Here is a 15,467-nt window from a genome sequence, read left to right as displayed (position 1 = left end):
ACCTATTTTTATTGACTTCGAGGGGGTTTCTTTTTGCCTTCTGGATTTTGATGCTTGTTCCCTTTGCCATATTAGGGAAATTCTGTACTATAGTTTACTGCAATATACCTTCTCCTCCTTTCTCTCTTTGTTCTTCTTCTGGAATCCCAATTACTCTAATATCATTTTGTCTTATGGTATCACTTATCTCTCTCATTTTCCCCTCATGGTCCAGTAGTTGTTTGTCTCTCTTTTGCTCAGCTTCTTTATTCTCTGTCATTTGGTCTTCTTTATCACTAATTCTCTCTTCTGCCTAATTTTCCTAGGAGTAAAATCCTCCATTTTTTATTGTACCTATTAATAGCTTTTTGTTTTCAAATTGGTTAGGTTTTAGTTCTTTTATTTCTCCAGAAAGGGATTATATTTCTCCAGATAGGGATTTTCTAATATTTTCCATACCTTTTTTGAGCCCAAACTAGCACCTTGATAATCATCATTCTGCACTCTAGTTCTGAAATATTACCAATGTCCATATTGATTAGGTCCCTAGCAATTGGTGCTGCCTCTTGTTCTTTTTTTGGTGGTGAGTTTTTCCACCTTGTCATTTTATCCAGATAAGAATATATGAATGAGAGAATAAAATACTAAAAGGATGGGAAAGACCCTATAAACATATATGCTAAGCAAATCAGAAAAGACCCAAAGCCAGGAGAAGAAGAAAGGGGGATAAGGGGGACATATATATATATATATATATACATACATACATACTGGTGAATAGAAGGGAGCCAACCACTTGATTTTGGGTGTATTCTGTTTTCTTAGAAGGAAGTACCTCCCAAATTTTTAAAGAAAGAAAAACATATATATATATATATATATATATATATATATACACACAAAATAAAGGTAAACTGGACAAAGGGATGGAATATGATTGTAAAGATGAAAATTAGAAAAAGATCTAAAAAAGGAATTGATTAGTTGGTTAGAAAAAGAAAAAAAAGAGAGCATGTGATCAGGCTGGTACTAGAACAAAGCCATGTGTTAGATTTAGGGTATATTTTGATCTATTAGAAGAAATTGCATCCCAAAATCTTAAAGAAAAAAAAAAAACACGTAAAATAAGTTTAAATATTATGAAGTGCTAAAATATGACTATAACAATGAAAATTTAAAAAGATTAAAAAAAGGTATTATTAAGTTAAAATAGTTAAAAAACATTAAAAGAGGAAAGAGGAAAAGTAAAAGAAAAATAGAATAAGAAAAAAGTAAAATAAAAAATTTAACTTTGCAAAACTAAAGGATCATGCGGGGGGGAAAAAACACATGAATTCTATTCATTCCTTTCCCTTAGCTCTTGAGTTCCACCGTTCTCATTGATCAGTGAACTTGGTCTTGGCTGGATGTTCTTGTTGATCTTCTGGGAAGGGCTTGTTGTAGTGAGTCTCAAATGTCTTTGTCTGAGACAGAATTGTACCACTCCAGCCAGGGGCTAAGCTAAGAATCTGCTGGGGTTTGTTCTAGGTAGCTTTTGTTCCTAGAATGCTTTCTGTAGAGCTCTGGAGTATGGGAATGAAAATGGCAGCCTCCCATCTCTGGCCCTGAGAAGCCAAGAGCTTGGGCCCCACTCCTCAGTTCCCCCTCAGAGAGAAGCAGTCAATCCCTCCTGTCTCCCTGGTCTCCGGCTACACTCTGTGCTCACCCGGCCTGTGACCAAGCGTGCACACAGCCCTGTTTGGAGTCTCCAAACCCAACAGATTCCTGCTGCTCCCCCCTGCGCTGCTCCTTCTGGAGGAGGAAGGAGAGGGTCTCTCCAGATTTGCCACATGTAGGGTCTCTGCTCAAAGAGCACTGGCCCAACTGTGCCTTGGATCATGCTTTAAGGTAACCCCGATGTGAGAGCTCATTTCTTGGTTCCATCTATGTGGCCAGCTTCCCTGCTCTGATACCTGGCAATTCTGCCACGCCCAGACACGCCCTGTCTTTCTGTAACCCTATGGGTCCTGAGACCACACTGTCCCTGTGAGGGCTCCACCCCTGTTTAGCCTCTGGAGCAATATCCTTCTGTGGAGCAGACCTCTAAATGTTCTGATTTTATGCTCTGCTGCTCCACTGCTTCCTGGGAGCTGGCACCTTCCCCCTGTGGTCTATCTTCCCGTTGCTTCAGATTCAGCTTTTCTTCTCTTCTATCTCCTGTTGAGTTTGTAGGTGTTTGGAATGGTTTGGTAACTATCTAGCTGAACTCCTGGGACTTAATGATACTTCAGTCTCCTACTCCCCTCCCCCCCATCTTGCTTCCCCTCTTAAGTGAAGGATCTTGAGAGTCGGAGGTTATCCTGGACTACTGAGGTGGGCCCAAAATGCAATCACATACAGATCTTCCTGGGCAACATTTGAATGAACTCATTAGAATTTGAAAATATCTTAAGTCAAAAATGCATTTAATACCCTAACCTAGGCTTAGCCTAGCCTACTTTAAACACACTCAGAACATATCCATTAGCCTATAGCTGGGCAACACCAAGCCTATTTTATAATAATGTGTTGAATATCTCATGTAACTACTGAATATTGTACTGAAAGTGAAAAACAGAATGGCTGTGTGGGTCCAGAATGGTCTCTATTGTGTCACTTCTAGACCCTCATGACTGGATGGCTGACTGGACCTGCACTCAGGACCTTGCCCAACATCATGAGATGATCCTACGCATCTCATGAGTCCAAGAGAAGGTCAAAATTCAGATTTCACAATATGATTTCCACTGAATGTGTATCATGTTCACACCATCATAATATCAAAAAGTCCTAAGTTGAATTCTCTTAAGTCGGAGACCATCTATAGATGACTACAGCTGTGGGGAGCTTTGACACACCCTGAGGAGAAGCAATGTGAAAGAGGAAAGAAAGATTCAAAGCTGCCAGCCTTGAAGATTGGGATGGTGGTCACAAGGCACAGAGTGTGCTGGCAGTCACTAGAAATTAGAAAAGACAAGGACAGGATTCTTCTTTAGGCCCTCTGATGGGAGGAGAGCCCTGCGCTCCTTGGTTTAAGACTTCTGATGTCTACCACTGTGACAGAATAAATTTCTATTGCTTTAAACTACTTCTTATGTGGCCAATTCTTATCACATCCACAAGAAATTGATGCAGATTTTTGTATTTTTAACCAACATTTCTAATCTAATTTAAAGGTTTGGGACAGCTTGGAATTTCTTTTGAATTTCTTGCTTACTTTAACATTTCTTAATCTAAAGGATTTTGCTTGACAGGTAAAAACCTCTGTTAGTTACCAGATCTCTTAGTTTGCTCAGGTTGTCATAACAAATTACTATATCCTGATTGGCCTAAAAAGCAAACATTTATTTCTCACAGTTCTGCAGATGGGGAACTCCAAGATCAAGATGCTGGATGATCCAGTTCTTGGATTCTTAGGGCCCTCTTTCTGAGCCCTCTTTCTGGTTTGCTGATAGCCTTTTTTTTTTTTTTTTTTTTTTCCCCTTGTGTTCTCACACAGCAGAGAGCAAAGAGAAGAAAGCTCTCTCCTATCTCTTGTAAGGGCACTAATTCTGTTACTTCCTAAAGCCTCACCTCCAAATACCATCACATTGGGGACTAAGGTTATAACATACAAATTTGTGGAACACAAACATGGTTTATAACTCCATAAAAACAGAAGCATTAGAATAGTTGATGATGTTACTTCCAAAAAATAATAGTTAACCCATAAGGATTATCAGTCAAGACTATTGTTATATTTTCCAGTCAATTTTTGTAATAAAATAATAATGAACCCTTAAAAGTGTTATGATTATAATTTAGTTATAATGGTTAATATGTAGATACAAATTTTAACTACATTATAAATTCATTAAAAATAAAAATTCTCAGGGCACATGGGTGGCTCAGATAGTTGAGCAACTGCCTTCAGCTCAGGTCACGATCCTAGAGTCCTGGGATTGAGTCCTGCAAGAGGCTCCCTGCTCAGCAGGTTGTCTGCTTCTCCCTCTGACCCTCCCCCTCTCATGCTCACTCTCTCTCTCTCAAATAAATAAATAAAATCTTTAAATAAATAAATAAATAAATAAGAATCTAAGGTAAAATTAATATAACTCAGATGCTTTAAAAATCTAATCATGGGGCACCTGGGTGGCTCAGTTGTTAAGCATCTGCCTTAGACTTAGGTCATGATTCCAGGGTCCCGGGATCAAGCCCCACCTCCAGCTCCCTGCTCAGCGGGGAGCCTGCTTCTCCCTCTTCCTCTGCCCCTGCTTGTGTTCCCTCTCCCACCATCTCTTTCTCTTTCAAATAAATAAAATCTTTAAAAAACATCTAATCATATGGGGCACCTGGATGGCTCAGTTGGTTGTACATCTTACTCTTGATCTCTGCTCAGGTCTTGATCTCAGGGTCTTGAGTGCAAGCTGCATGTTGGGCTCCATGCTGGGTGTGGAGCCTATTTAAAACAAACAAATGAAAAAAAAACAGCTTCTTGGGAGCATCTGGCTAACTCAGTTGGAAGAGCATGCAATTCTTGATCTTGGTCTTAGGAGTTCGAGCCCCATGTTGGGTGTAGAGATTATTTAAATAAATAAATATATTTTTTTTAAAAATGTATAAAACATGGCCATAGTAATAGGATGTACCAGCAGAAGAAAATATATTGGTTCTTATTAAATAATACGTATTTCCACATGCTCTTTTTATTATTTTTAGTGTATGACACTTGACTAAAAAAACAGGCAGCTATGGTTGTGTGCACATGGTGTTAAAAGCTATTTTTTTAAAGTATGATAAACTTCAGTAAGTATAAGTGACAATAGGGGGTGCCTTGGTGGCTCAGACGGTTAAGCCTCTGCCTTTGGCTCCGGTCATGGTCTCAGGGTCCTGGGATGGAGCCCTGCATCAGCCTCTCTGCTCAGCAGGGAGCCTACTTCTCCCTCTCTCTCTGCCTGCCCCTCTGCCTACTTGTGATCTCTCTCTCTGTGTCAAATAAATGAATAAAATCTTTTAAAAAATTGATAAAAAAAAAAAGAATAAGTGACAGTAACTATCCACGGACTCTCTTAAAAATTCTTCAGGGCACCTGGGTGGCTCAGTCAGTTAAGCATCTGTCTTCAGCTCAGGTCATGATCCTGGAGTCCTGGGATCAAGTCCTACATCAGACTTCCTGCTCAAGGGGGAGTCTGCTTCTCCTTGTTTGTGCTCTCTCTCTTTCTCTCTCACTTTCTCTCTCTCTCAAATAAACAAGTAAAATCTTAAAAGGAAAAAAAAAAAGATTCTTCAGAATCAAATACCAGACATGTATTTTATAACTTGTGTGGGCATCTTTTTTCAAGTCACCCTTGACCTATTACCCAGATAGGAAAATTTCAAACAGAAATGTAAGATGTATTTTCAATACTATACTCTGTTAAAACTAAGACACTGTTGAATTGAAAAATACTATGGTATTAGGGTCTGAGATATCAGTATAAAATAGTGTTTTCCTTAAGAAAAACTTCTTTGAATATATGTGTATGTATGCCAATATAAATATGCATATTTCCCAGTTCAGCCCACAGAAAAGACTTAGCAACAATGGCACTCCCAAGGAACAAGCTCACTGAGTGTTCACATACTGTTTTCTAAGGCATTCACAGTACAAGGAACCAGGATCCTTGGAGATGTTGCTGAGTCTAGAGCTGAGGCAAATGATATATAAGATTAGCATGAATTTGCCCTGAGTACCAGAGTATAAGGAACTGTTCAATCAACAGATTTATATGGTATGTCAAAAGGTCAAAAACCAAGTAAAAGAGTTCACAAAGACCCAAGCTGGAATAATTTGAGCACCAAAATAAATGGTATAGTATTGTATTATAACACAAAGTACAAAACCAATATCCATGAATTCATACTGATGTAAACAAATTTCTGAATGAATTAATGAATGATTGAATACACAAACAAGCAAACAAACTGGGAGAACAGAAAAAATCTTTCTTGCAACAGAATTTCAAATAATTCTCACAGGTATTTCCCCCTCACGGAGGTGGAACTTAATTCCTTATCCCTGAGTGTGGATGCTGTTTGTTGACTTCCTTCCACAGGCACACTATGGAAAGGAACAACAGAAGTCAAGCTGATCTCATACATCCTCAATGTGAAGTTATGAGAAGGACACTATCTATATGGTCTTCCTCCAAAAACCCATCTAATGAGAATAATTAGACCATCCATCTCCCTTGTCTAGTCATGAGGAACAAAATCAGGCAAATTCCAAGTGAGAGACATTCTGTACATGTCTGATCATTACTCTTCAAAACACTTAAGGTCATCAAAAACAAGGAAATTCTGAGAAACTATCACCTTCCAGAGCAGGCTGAGGAGACATAAAGGCTAAAATCAATATGATATCCAGAACAGACAAAGGACATTGGGGGAAAAACTCATGAAATCAGAATAATGTATCAATATTGGTTCATTTGAGTCCATATATAACAATGTTTCAGAAGTTATGACAATTAAATCACTGTAATGTAAAATGGTAACAACAGAAGAAACTGGATGTGGGGTTTATGAGAACTCTGAACAATCTTTGCAGCTTTTAAGTAAATGTGAAATATTCTTTTTTTTTTTTTTAAAGATTTTATTTATTTATTTGACAGAGAGAGGAGACACAGCCAGAGAAGGAACACAAGCAGGGGGAGCGGGAGAGGTAGAAGCAGACTCCCCACTGAGCAGGGAGCCCGATGTGGGACTCGATCCCAAGACCCTGGGATCTTGACCCAAGCTGAAGGCAGATGTTTAACAACTGAGCCACCTGGGCATCCCTAAATGTGAAATATTCTAAAATAAATATATATTATATATTTTTTTGACATTACAACTTTATGTATGTTTGTTTTTCCAGCTCTGTTTGACTCTGTTTGGGAATACAGTCCATTTGGAACTCACTAGCATGTTGGAGTTTTAAAGGATGCCAGCCTTTTCAAAGGTAGGTGACACTTAACTATCATTAACACATATGTTTCTACCTCTTAATACATAATTCAAAATTCAAATTCTTTTAAAAACTTCTTTACTTTAAAAAAATATTTTATGGGAAATCAAAATATTCAAATGTTCATGTACTTATAGGCAGTTGGCGTACACATGACACGACCATAAAACTTAAGTAATCATTTCTTTTAGCAAGAATTCTATATGTTTAAGCTTCTTCACTGAATTTTTCTCACACTGTTTCCATTTACATGCAGATTTGAGAAGATCTAGTGGCTATGTGCCTCCTTAAGAACAGAGATTGATTTTTTCCTTCTGTATTTTTATGACACATTGCCAACTCCCTCATAATTAGTGGGTATTACAATTGGGGCTATCTCATGTCGAAGGCAAACTTCAGCTGATGCTCTGACACAGGAAACAAAGAGACACTGTCTCAAATTTTTTTGTCTTTATTGATAGTAATTCGGCAGAGTCTAGCTCAGTTGTTTCTTGAGCAGGTAGTTGTAGGCTGCTTTTCTTTTGCTGATGACAGGAATCTGAACTCTGAGATTTAGACACTTAGAGTTAACCTTCTGGAGACAATAATTAAAACACTGCCTTGAAACTCTGCTTGGTAACTGTAGCATCTATCCTTAGGATCTCGTCAAAACAAGCTTCATAGTCTCAGTTCTCAATCAGTGATCAGTTAAGATTAACCATTGATATCATAGCTCAGAAAGAAAAGGTTAAAGAGATAAGGCAAACATAATTAAACTAAAGTGGTTTATGGATCTTGCTGTGATATTTATTCAGCTCTCTGCACACTCCTATTTAATAAATGAGAAACTAAACTGTTTCTTTTTGTTTTTAGCTTTCCTTTGGTGAGATAGATTTATCCAAAAAGTGTTATACTTTAATCTAGTTTTAGAAATTATCAGTTAATTTCAAGTATCAGATTTGAGTAATACAAATTTTAGATGTAATTTTTCAAGATTAAAAGCTTGAAATTAACAATTTGATATCAAATACTAATTCCTTTTGTCATCTATCTTATCTTTTAATTTATCAATATGCAGGATTTCCATGGGGAAAAATGTTACCTCGTAAGATCTTACCTCGTAAGATCTTCACATTTTTATAGAAAATTTAGATATTTTAAAATTTCTATTCTTGGATAATTTTGGAGTAGGGATTTCATTCCAGATCTTATACTCAGATTGATAAGTAAGAAAGCTTCATACTTCAGAATTAATTCCTGTAATCAGCAACTTGTCCTTTTTACAAAACCATAATTTCAGCAACCTAAATATTATCTATGATACAAGTATGAGTAATAAAAAAATCATACCACATCATACTAATTATTAATATAGAATTTTACATCTTTTCCTTTAAAGCTCAATGAAGCATTAAGATATCCAAAGATCAAAAAAAAAAAAAAAAAAAAGGTACGCGCTTCTCAAGTGTCCTTTGGTTCTCTCTGTGCTATAACCAAATTTAAAAGGAATATATTAAAATTTAAGCATCATTTTACATAGGAATAATTTAAACATAGTAACTTGAGAAAGGATAAACTCAAAGTAGTAAAAAATGTTCACTTCTTTCAATGAGGAAATAATTCAAATGAATGTAGAAGACATTTATAGAGAATGGCTTAAAATTGCTCTCCTTTTAATATAAGGGTTTTCATAAACTTCAAGTAAGAAAATAGACCTGAAAGTAATCTCAATGGAATGAAATCCAACAAAGAGGATGAAGAGAGTGATATCCAAGAACACTGACGGTATAGGTTTCAAGGCAAACAAACTTAGTGTTAAAATATTTGTCTTTCATTAATTCAGTTTTGAATAGAGTAATGTTCTGGGGCTGGTTTAAAACCCTACCATCTTCTTCAATACATTCTCTTTCAAACAATCAAAGAAAGAGCAATCAATTTGTCCCCCAAAATTTCACAAAATTTAGTGTTTGTCCTGTTATTTGTCACTTACATTAATGATTGCCTAGCAAGTAATTAGAGTAACTTATTATAAATCATCTGAAAATGAAAAACAAGATGAAAGAAATCATTCTTTTTTCGTACAGACAGCACCCTTTGATTATTTATAGACTACTTCTATGTTCCAATATGAAAAATGCTATGGTTGCAGAGAAGTTGGGGTAGGATTTCTTCTGTATGTTATGGTGGAAAGGGGAGGGAAAACACAGACTTTAAAGGTAAGTAACTACAAATCTATAAAGAGAAGGGAATACATGTATATAAGACATTAAAATATGTAATAATTCATGTGTGGTGAATTTTAAGCCTTTGGACGGGTAGGAAATGCAGTGAACATCAAGTATGAGGACAGTTGGTAGATAAATCTAGAAAAGTGGGTCCAGGAGATGAAGAACCTTGAATGAAATTTAAAAACATATCTGTGCTGTGGGATTTATGTTTTAGAACATATGGAGCTATGTTTATTGTTGCTATTTAATTTTGAATATGGAGAAGTGACCTGGATAGGGTGTGTATATGTGCATGTGTGCATATGTGTACGTGTTTAAGAAAATAATTGCTGGCAATATATTGGGGGTTATAGATATGTATATTATACATATACAAATATATGTACATTTACCCAGTCTTTAGGAAGTGCCAATTCTATCTTACTTGTGTTTAGATCCTATAATTTCTTAGACAATTACTTGTATGTAATTACTATTCAAAAGGCATTTGTTTATTTAGAGATATATTTAGTTTAGGGTTTTAACTAAATCACATCCTTCAGAATTCTTTTAATACTTCCCGAGGTCAAGGAAGCAAAGTGTAGTCATAAAAGGAAAGTTTTGAAAATGAATACAGAGACTGACACAGGTGTAAACAATGATAAGATCTGTCTTGAAGGAAAAAAAAAAAAGTCTTTAGGGCATTAGTATGAATATCAGGTCCTGACACCAAGGGAACCATGCCTCTCGGCAGTGATGAGGTGAAAAGGAAACTGATGGAAACACAGAGGGAGCAACAGATCTGCTCAGCCAGGAGTGGATTTGAGCATTTCTGGTTTTAGTGCTCACAACATCCTGCTGAGTTGACAATAGGGTTCAAAAAATGAATTGCAGAGCCATCTGTTTGAAAAAAGAAATGTAGTTTGTAAGGCATTACTAGAAATCATTTTGTAAATTTTGTTAGTGAGGTTTTCCCCTGGTAGGTTATTGCTGTCGCTGCAGTTAGCACATTTGAAAAAAAATAAATGCTGGGATATTTCTAATTTTAGGTAACTGTCAAAGACTAGTCATTTGAGACATGCCTGTTAGGATTTCACAATGGACTTGTCATTGGGAATTATGAGTCATCATCTGCACAAAATAATAAGTAGAGAAAAGAAAGGAAAATACAGAGGGAGTTGACTACATCTTCTTAGACTCTCTTAGACTTCTTATTCAGAAGAAAGAATTGTTCCAATTACTCATGATCACTGCAAGTGTCCAAGATTATTAAAACAGGTTTACTCTAAGTGATAACAGTAGAAGAAAAACAAAATCTAAAAGAGGTGCTTCGATCCTCCATGAAGTTTTCTTTTTTTTTTTTTTTTAAATTTATTTATTTGACAGAGAGAAATCACAAGTAGGCAGAGAGGCAGGCAGAGAGAGGAGGAAGCAGGCTCCCTGCTGAGCAGAAAGCCCGATGCGGGACTCGAACCCAGGACCTGGGATCATGACCTGAGCCGAAGGCAGCGGCTTAACCCACTGAGCCACCCAGGCGCCCCTCATGAAGTTTTCTTTATGTAATTTTTTTTTATTATTTCTCTGTCAATATTTCGTTCAAAGGACCATAGGCCACAAGATGCTCTTAAAGTCTTGCACACAGGAGATTGAAAGGTCACTTAACGTGTGTCTTTATTGCATGCACATATTTTAGTTAATTTTAAAGGTCACCTTCCTTCTGTGACCCTAAAGATGGTGTTCTTTAAATAAAGAAGATAGATATAAATTACTTTTTTTTCCCCTAGCCTTAAAGTAATCTTGCTTATATGTCATGCTGCTTTGACGTTATGTGACGGGTCATAATCCAGGTCATTGTGCGATCATTCAGGTCAGCTTAACATTTCTTTAGGACAAAAGCAAGTAAAACTGTATGTGGTCTTTGTTCTAAAAAAAAAAAAAAAAAAAAAAAAAAAATCCTGCAGGAGAGAGGAAGAGAATGCTTGGTTCTGGTCTATGGGACAACAATCCATAATTTACTTTGCAGATGTCTGTGTAATTTAAGCAGCAGGCAGAATAACCACACAGTTGTAGCTGCTCTGGGGAAAGGATACCAAGAGGCTCATAAATCATGGTAAGGATTAAAAGCAATGAGCATTCATCTTCGTAACCTCACAACGGCAATACTGGAAAGCCAAGGATTAGAACATACAGAGCGTAGAATCTTTGTGCAGGGATAAAAGGTGTCAGAGTTTTGAAGGCTTCTCTCAATTACCACTGCCCTGCCATTTGCAAGTCAGCAGAACATAATTTTAAAGTCGATTTTAAAAAGCCTCCTTCCACGTCAAAATAAGTGGTAAGATCTATTTCGAGGGTATATGAAAAGTGGAGTCGAATTATATAGAAATGCTAATCATTTTCTTAGATTGAAACGTTTCTTCTTGGACGGCAGATGGGAAGTAACCTTAAAATATCTAATCTGAGAAAACTTCATTATTTAGCTAACCATTTTTAAATAGCAGAATGTCGTGAGAAAATTCTAACTTCACAATAGTCAAATGAAGGAGATACAGACAGCTGGGTCTCTCCTATAACATTTAGTAAACAAATGGCCTGTTACTAATTGTTTATATTTGAGAAATTATTCTAATCAAAGGTCTTCGGAGGCAGATGAGTGAATCGTACACAGTGAGAAGTTTCTTTTTTTTTTTTTTTTTTTTTGGTTGAAGATAAACACGTTAATCAAATTTTAAAGCTTTTGAAAAAACAGCTTGTTAATTTTTTCAGCATTGTTTATTTTTTATTTTATTTTTTTTTTTTTAAAGATTTTATTTATTTGTCAGAGAGAGAGGAGAGCGAGCGAGCATAGGCAGACAGAATGGCAGGCAGAGGCAGAGGGAGAAGCAGGCTCCCTGCCAAGCAAGGAGCCCGATGTGGGACTCCATCCCAGGACGCTGGGATCATGACCTGAGCCGAAGGCAGCCGCTTAACCAACTGAGCCACCCAGGCGTCCCTCAGCATTGTTTAAATCAGTACATGATGCACCTGAACTTGGTGATTTTATGAAAACACAAGGAAAGAGCACAGAGTGACAGAATCACTTATTCGAGGATAATTATGAGCTTATTAAGGAGACAAATAGATTCCAGTTTCTGATTCCCTAGTTTAATACCAAATATCCGTTGGCAATGATTTTTTTTTAATGTAGCTGATACTTAATTATCTATTTTAGTTAAGGGGAGCCGTGGCGTGACTAATCCAGAGTGGCTGATAATTAAAAATATATATTTATGCTGGCACTGAAACATATTTTGTGTTTATATATGAACATGATTTCCTCTGATATTTTAGATGAAATCTAAATATTTCATCTAAGAAACTGCCTTTCTTTGAAAACAACCAGAGTAAATGGCAGACATTTTATTTGGGCTATTTCTGCACTGAGGGTACCATATTCTACACCCCATGGCTGGGACAAATAACTTTCTTCCTACTACGATATTAGTCCAATTTAGTTCAAATATCTCTTTAGCTACTATGTTTCCTTTCCCTGGAATGGTGATTCAGTACCGTATGCTCTGATACAAGCTTGTATAATGATTTTTGAGTCAAACAGCTTTGTTGTACTGTGTACCATTGCATTTGGTTCTTCATTTATCTGTTTTGTAACAACACTGCACTGGGTATTTCATTAACAGTTCAAGAGAAGGAGGAGACCGAACTTGGGGACTCAGTGAGTCTTCTCTGCCACGTAAACTAAGACCGATGCTAATTATATGATGGATCCTTACTGTATATTGATGCACTAAAAATGGACTAAATCACTTTCAACTTCATAATAGTATCTGTTATTTAACCACAAAATCGTGGGTCCTAAAATCTACTAAAAAAAAAAAAATAGGCTACCAGAGAGCAAATATTTGCCCCTATGTCTACATATCTGGATTATTTTCTTAAATAATTACTAAATGGGGAAAATAAATTAAAGAGAAATTATATTATATGTTAAATGGATCTCAGTAACATTTTAAAATGCTGTTTTATGTTTCAAAGGCCTCTTTAAAATGGGGTGACATAAGACGAGAACTAAGTCACTTTAAAAATTAGTAACCACCTCAGTACTTACATTCTAGTAAAGAGAAGAAAAGCTATATATATATAGCTTAATTACTTGGTTATAACTAATTAATAAGGTTAATTACTAATTACTTGGTTATTACTAATTACTAATTACTAATTACTTGGTTATACTAATTACTAAGTTATATATATATATAACTTAATTACATTTAATTTATGTTAAAATTACAGATAAATCGGGGCACCTGGGTGGCTCAGTGGGTTAAGCCGCTGCCTTCGGCTCAGGTCATGATCTCAGGGTCCTGGGATCGAGTCCCACATCGGGCTCTCTGCTCAGCAGGGAGCCTGCTTCCCTCTCTCTCTCTCTGCCTGCCTCTCTGTCTACTTGTGATCTCTGTCTGTCAAATAAATAAATAAAAATCTTTAAAAAAAAATTACAGGTAAATCTGCTTTAAAAAGTCATAAATGCTATGCAGAAAATAAGCCAGGATGAGGGATAGGAAGTTTTTGTTGTAGAGGAAAGGAGACAGTATTTTGCCAATTTTAAACACATAGTTAGAGAAGGTCTTCCCAAAAAATAACAAATGAAAAGACTTGAAAAGCCTTGAACTCTTTCAGTTCAAGATCTTCCCAATAAAATACCATGAAAGAATTGAAGGACTTGAAGTCTTTTCACAGAGCAAACCATGCAGTACACACATAGATGATGTACACATGTCAAAAATAGTTGTTCATCTTAAGACATTTCACTAAATGAATGATGAAGTAATTAGTAGAACAATGAAAAAACTAACTTCAGAAATACAAGAGAAACAAAGTTTAGGAAAAACAACCACTAAGGATATATTGAAAATTATGAAAAAAAAAAAAGCCCACAAAAACCAAGTATGAATCTTTAAAACTTTTGCAATTGAAGTTAGTTGGCTTGAAATGGGAGCCCATGTATTTCTGGCATCAAAGAAATAGAGAAGAAGGAGAGTATTCTACTCCCTCCAAATCCCATAACAAAATAAAGAAAGAGAGAATCTATTTATTAATAACCACTTAAATTGGTTTATTATTGTCCAGACACTGTTCTAAGCATTTACAAATGGTATATAAAAATACTAACTTATATAATCCTTTTAACAACCCTCTGGGATGACATTATTCTTTGATTTACATTATACTATATTATAGATAAAGGAAATGAAGCTTGGAGAGATTAAATAATTTGCCCAAGTTCCCACTACTAATAAATGACTATGCTGGATTCCAATCTAGACACAAAGTCTAGCAAAAAGTCTATGCTCGTAACTTCTACAATTTGGTGCCACATCTAAGACCTCTGTCTACCAGAACCTTAAGTTATCTAGGCAACCCAACAGGTCCCAGTGGAGTAGACACTACTCTGTTAATTGTATAGTTAAATAATTCATTTCATTCTATTTTGAGGACATAAAAATTTGTTTTTTGACTCTGAGTTTACATGCTCTGGGAAAAGTGATGAAACATAATGTAGATTTACTTTGACCTGTGTCACTTTGTTATAATCTTACTTTGGTAATTTGATATGTGTATGACAAATGTTTTTTACGGCTTTTAAACTATGAACCACAAATATGTCTTTAATTGTTTTAAAATAGCATAGAAATCCCAAATGGTTTAAAGACAAACTATTATACCTATATAATCTGTATGTCCCCCTTCATTTTAGCTGCATAGTTGGCTGTAATAGGATTTGTAAGAGTGGTGCCCACTAAGGGTGCTCTTACAAGAAAGTGAGGAGGCCACACCACTGAAAGTGTACCAAGGCTGTAGGATCAGGAAAAGTTGCAGAAATCCTGAGAGTGGTTTTGAGATAAGATAAAAAGCCATAAAGAAACTCAAAGTGGTAGTAAGAGTCAGTGAAACTCAGTGTTACGTGGGCTGCATATAAATACAAAGGATATGATTAAGAAATGGTGGTGGAGGTTTTCTGACCACAGAAAATGAAACACTGCCAAACTTCTAGAACTGCCAAAAATGACTGAATCCCAACCTTAATTACTTAGGTACTCTAAGATCTCTATAAGAGACTATAGTTAAAGTCTAATAAGTATAATAAGTCTCTAATATAACCAGAGCATGACAACAGTGGAAATTAGTAAAATGTTTCTGATATCTTCCCACCCAAGCATCATAGGTAAATATTGAGATTTTTATAGGGTTAGAAGAACTCATGCTGTGTCTTTATTGTAACAATCAGATGGTTCCATCAGATTTATGACATATATAAATAT

At 36.0% G+C, this 15,467-nt stretch overlaps 1 protein-coding gene across 1 annotated transcript in view; it reads left to right on the top strand.

Moving 5' to 3' along the window:
• CDH12 (cadherin 12) overlaps positions 1-15,467 on the top strand; it is a 1,009,850-nt gene that overhangs the window by 333,015 nt on the left and 661,368 nt on the right. The window contains exon 2 of the mRNA XM_047731370.1: positions 6,875-6,958. The gene's annotated coding sequence lies outside the window, so the exon portion shown is untranslated. The remainder of the gene's footprint in view (positions 1-6,874; positions 6,959-15,467) is intronic.

Source organism: Lutra lutra, chromosome 5 (genome assembly GCF_902655055.1).
Source record: "Lutra lutra chromosome 5, mLutLut1.2, whole genome shotgun sequence".
Taxonomy (NCBI): Eukaryota; Metazoa; Chordata; class Mammalia; order Carnivora; family Mustelidae; genus Lutra; species Lutra lutra.
Note: the sequence above shows the minus strand (reverse complement) of the source record. Positions and strands in the feature narration are given on the sequence as shown.